Source organism: Belonocnema kinseyi, chromosome 2, assembly GCF_010883055.1.
Source record: "Belonocnema kinseyi isolate 2016_QV_RU_SX_M_011 chromosome 2, B_treatae_v1, whole genome shotgun sequence".
Taxonomy (NCBI): domain Eukaryota; kingdom Metazoa; phylum Arthropoda; class Insecta; order Hymenoptera; family Cynipidae; genus Belonocnema; species Belonocnema kinseyi.
Window position 1 is genome coordinate 54,972,562 of NC_046658.1, and position 5,759 is coordinate 54,978,320.

The following is a 5,759-nucleotide window of genomic DNA, read 5'->3' on the forward strand; positions in this document are numbered from 1 at the left end:
AACTTGAAAAAATGGCTCGGTGGACAGAGATTTCCAGACAACGAAGACGTCATTGCCTCTGTAAGTGCTTATTTTGAGGAACTTCCGAAAACGCACTTTTTGAAAGGATTAAAAAAACTTGAAAAGCGATTGACCAAGTGTATAGAGCTCCAAGGAGATTATGTTGAAAAATAAAAAAAAAAAATTACCCAAAAAAAATGGTTTTTATACTTCATTCTAATGACTTATTGAACTACCCTCGTATATAGACATAGGTTCGATACCTCGTAGCGTTAGCAATTTTATTTGTAATATAATGTTCTAAATGTAATATATGTATTCAATCTAAACAGGACCATTATTAATATTCATATTCAAGGTACTCGCAATACATAAATATTTATTTTTTAAATACCTTTTTTGTCATATCCTTAGACTATAGCAGTAGTCGTTTAAATTAACCAAAATGTTTAGATGAAGTTTCAATTCATGAAATTATAAATAATATTCGAACGATATGCAGTCGTATAATGATGAATGGATTAAGCAGATGCGTCCTAAGAAAAATTCAAGGATTTTTTATCATTTTATGAATTAACTCCGGCATCAAGGTTGTTCCGATAATGGTACCCAGTGTTGGGTCGACAATGGCAGCTAAACCTTGGCTGCTAAGTGCAGGCCCTAGTTATCGTACCGTCATTGGCGGGATGATGGCAGCCGAGCTTCGGTAATATTTTGGCCGAGTATGAGATTAACTAAATTATGATTTATGGGTGAATTTTATACAAATGAAATTAATTCAATTGAATCTAAGACCTGGACTAAATTCCAATAAATTCAAGACAATTCGAATTAAACTAATTGAATTTAGGTGTCAACAGAATTCAAATGAATTAAAGGTAATTCAGCCCCATTCTAGGGAATATTATTGCTTTGCTATAATTTGTTTCAGTGACCCTTTTTAAAAAAACTATTTCAGTTCAATCTCTTCAGAAAAGACCACACGAATCTTTACAATTATTATCGACTTTAGGGTCTAAATTTGTAGGGTGACCATGAATATTCGTTCCGATTTCCCTGGACACATCCTTTTTTCATGGCACGCGACTTTTGCCCTACATCGTTTTTCCTTTTGTCTAGGTTGTTGTCCGAGTTTCTGGAAGTAGGGTTTTTTACTTCTTTTCATAGAAAAAATATTGAGTCTGATATCTAATAAGTTTCTTTAAATTTGTTGCCAAATGAAAAATAGTTGTATAATTTCATGTTTGAATGATATAATAATGATAATCATGATTATTCATCTTCTATCTCTAAATAGTAAGTTAAATTTTGTGTTAGAACAGATGGGTAAATTGCACTTCTTGGAAGGTATAAAGTTTCATAACTCAAAGTGACAGAAAATAATAAAATACGCATGATGGAAATTGGAAAAATTGAAGATTGTGCTTATCAAGATTTTTACAATTATATATTTAATATTATTTTCCAAAATTTATTAAAGTTATTTTTAGTCTTATTGTTTCTTATCGTGTTGTGAAAAAGTAGAAAAACTTTCCTTTGTATTTTAAGATATGACAGTGATGGAGTAACATTTCATTCCTACTTTGTCCTCTTTTTAGAGACCTGGTTGTCCTACTTCCTGAAAATCTGCTCAGGACACTCTACAAATGGTAATAAATTTATGTGAATTATGAGCTATTAACTCAATTACAATTTTTATTATAATTTTAACTCTTTAAAGGTTTAAGGTAATATTTTGCTCTGAATTCACCCGTTAACTATAGCATACTTCATAACGATAATCGTAAAGTATTTATAATTATACCATTAAGCCTAAGTATTAAGTGCTGAATAGATTTTAATAGATTTGATGAGAGAATTGAACAGGTTGATAAGTATTATTATCTTTTTAACCTATTTGCTGGTGACGGAAAGACAGATTGGGAGTTAGATAGGCGGATAAACTTGGGTAAGAAGGTTATCGTTAGAGCATGATCCGTTTTCGGAAATTAAAATATATCAAATAAAGCTAAAATGGCATTATATGATGAATGGCAAAATTCTGCTGGAAAAATTAATGAATGACATAATCCTTGAAGAATGTGGCGTAGAAAAGATACTAGTTGAAATATGTGAAAGAAATTCTTTGCGATGGATTGGGCGTGTTGGAAATAATGGTTAGAATGTGCGAATGGGACCCTCATTTGAAAGAGACATAAAAAGCCATAGAAACACGATAGCTTGCATGATAAAATGCATGAACGTGAAAAAAACTTGAGAACTATGCCAGGACAGAATAATCTGGCGTAAAATAGTTTATAAAAAGAGTGTCAGTAGAGTGACCTTATGAGCCTTTTCACTTATGGTGACCGCTAGAGAGGTTGATGAGAGGCCTGGGTCGGTGCACTGTTGCGGAACGAACGTGTTATTTAAATAAATAACACAAAAATTCTTGAATTATGTAAGTTTTAAAAATATTTTTAACTTTTGTAAAGTGGGACGAGATCGTGGGTGCTAAAGCGTAGGCTTTCGACCCACTCCGAAAACTTGTGGGTTCGATTCCTGCCTCCCACTCTGGAAGAGCCTCGACGGCTCATGTGGTGAACACTTGAAACTGTTAATCTTGGTGTTTCGGAGCCCACCTTTAACTGGAGGTTCCCCTCCCATCACCAAGTAAGTGTGTGGGGGGTGTGTAAAGGAATAGCAAAGAAGGTACAAGAAAACTGTCCACCCTTAGGGGACATATCAGAAGCTTCCATTCCAACTTTTGTAATTGATGAAATGAAACTTGATATTTAATTTTTTTTGAAAACATACCTTAAAAAGTATTTCTGATAAGGTAAAAATTAAGATACCTAAGAATTTTTAATAATTTTAAATGGCACCTTTTACGTGGCAGGATGTGAGAATATAAATTGAACCTGTCGATTGACAACAAAAAATAAAAATATATGCATTCAAGTCTTGATAGAGTTCTACAGATCTATACAAAAAAAGTTGGAAAAGTAAATACTTTTATAGAGGAAAAAAACGGTAAATTCGTTCTCTTCTATAATCATGTAAAATACTATTTTTTTAAATTGTTTTTTAGGCTCCAATTAACATAAAATATATCAGTGGAGATGCCTGAAACATGTTGCAAGATAAATAGAAGGCTCAAAAGTGAAAAATGATATTTTTTTCAATTTTTCAAAACTTAAAAGAAACGATTTCATCCTAAAAGCATTGGAAAAATCATAGCAAAAAACTAATACATGATTTTTCAAGAAAAAAATTAATTTTACATTGTTTAACAAATTTAAGATACGAAAAAACTAATAATGCTAGTAGATTCATCTAAAATAATTACCTAGAAAATATCGCTTGGTCTCACAGAATCGAATGATACTGTTATTTTCTCTGTACCTCACATTTTCAAGCTCATTGTTCTAATAAAGGTTGTTTAAAAAATTTAAAAATTCAGTTTTTTGTCACCGCTATGTGCGATGTAATTGTGGCGAATGTTGAAGCCAATAAAATTGTGTTATGAAAAAATTGGCACTTACATGGTTATGGTGTAAAACCTCTTTAATTATCAAAATGTTCGCTTATTTCAATTCTCCTAATTATCGAGTAAAATATTAAGCGCAGTAAAGAAGAATACTTAAAATTATGCCTTAAAATTATGTATAGTTATGTATAGCATATACATATTTTTATACAAAAAATATATAGTCTCTAAATCTAAATTGGCGATATGTATACCGCTAATTCAAATCAGCGTATATATGCTGCTAAAACAGCGCAATTTAGCTGCTGATCAGTGAAATTTCAGTTATTATCATCTAAATTTTGCTAGTTTTTCAACGTATATACGCTGATTTGAATTAACGCTATAAGTATTGCTGATTCAGATTTAGAGAGTATGAAATAAATCAAAATTATACAGGGTAGATATACCGTTTGTAGCCACTTTGAAATTTATAAGTAAATTTTAAATATTTAGTTTTTACTATAGAATATGTAGTATATTTATAGAGTTTTTGATATGTTGGCAACGCTGTGCACTCTTTTCTATACTCTTTAAAAGTATAGTTTAAGAAATAATTGAAAACATAATCTGGACGCCTGCTGTACCTCGGCAATTTTAATTATTTCTTATAAGAATCTGCAGAACCCCCCGGTAAGTAAATTACTGATATTTGTTGAAAATCATAATATTCCTTAAATGGTTATATTATATAGCACTTAAAAAACTTGATGGTAAGTAAAAAAACATAAATTTACTGATACCAACCGAAAATATGAATTAAAACGCCCATTGCCACAACTAGTACAGCAAATGTGTACAATTGCTACTTTCGGTCATGCCATGGCCACAAGTGGTGCATACGTTTTAGATTTTTGGCTATAGTACTTATTGATTTAATATGTTAGATTATTCATATGTATATTATTCAGTTATTATTGATAAAATTATTGATAAAAAATTTCAATTATCAAATGAAGAACTAATTTTTATATTTTTTATATTTTATAGGTTTGAATGCCGTAGAGGATAAAAAAGAAGATCGCGGAGAAAATTCCTAAATCAACTTTAGCTACAATTAGTAAACCTAAAAACATTTTTCACGTATTCAGAAGCTGATTTAAAAAAAGCCTATTTTTTATTTCTTATTAGGAGTCAATTAAAAATGGGATCGCCATTGCATTTCTTCCTTCCAGTGATGAAGTTATCCAATCATCACCTGTTATTATTTAAGTAATCGAACCTAATGCAGTTTCTACCACTAACAAAGAAAATGTATCTAATTATAATGCTCCAACGATACGTCGAAAGTCCTTAGATGAAGTCATGCATGAAATAATTGTGTGGCTTAAAAAAAAGTCTTCAAAGCGAAAATGTGCTGTTGCACATTTACCCTCAGTAAAACAGCTGATAAATGGATAGAAATCCTGGAAGCTAAAGAAAAAGAGAAAACGGTAAAGAAGAAGAAAAAAACTTAAGAAAATTGAAAGAGAAGAGGCAGATAAAAAAACGATTAGCTGAGGAAAAAATCTGTTAAACCGCGAAAAAATTCTAAAAAAATAACTAATATTTCCTTATATGTGAAAATTTTATTGTATTTTGTTCAATCACATTAAAAATAAATTAATATATTGATAACTGATTGAGTAAATATTAATCAAATTAACTCCAACAAACAAATTTTTCTTACTATAGCCAAAAGTGGTGCAACCAATAGCCACTACTGGTACATTCATGGCCACTACTGGTGAAACAGGGGATAAGATAGAATATCATTAACTTTTATAATAAAGTAAGGTTTAAAGATTTGGAATTTTAATAATTCAATTATTGATACACTAATAATTTTATTAATCCATATCTCGTTACGAAATATTTTATTCAGGTTAATTTAATTCTTGATAAAAGATACGAAATTGCTTAAAGTGGCCACAAATGGTACATCTACCCTATATATAATTAAAAATTTGTCATAAAGACAACCGCAGGATTTCGCCGGGAGTGGGTGCTAATCTGAAAAATTGCACCCGCTTCCAGCGAAATCGCGGTAAAATTTCAGCCACAACCACGTCTCACAACCGTGAAATAGATGGTTACAGTCTGTAAAGGAATCAATACGACGATCCAGCAAAAGCCTCGTGCACCCTAAGAACACGCAGCGACCCAAGGGCAACCGCCTTCTGCATTTTTCCCGAAAGTGTTCTAGCATATTGTTGACACGCAGGGATGCTTTTTAGGCCATTAGCAAGTGAAAGCTTGGCACCTCCAAGAG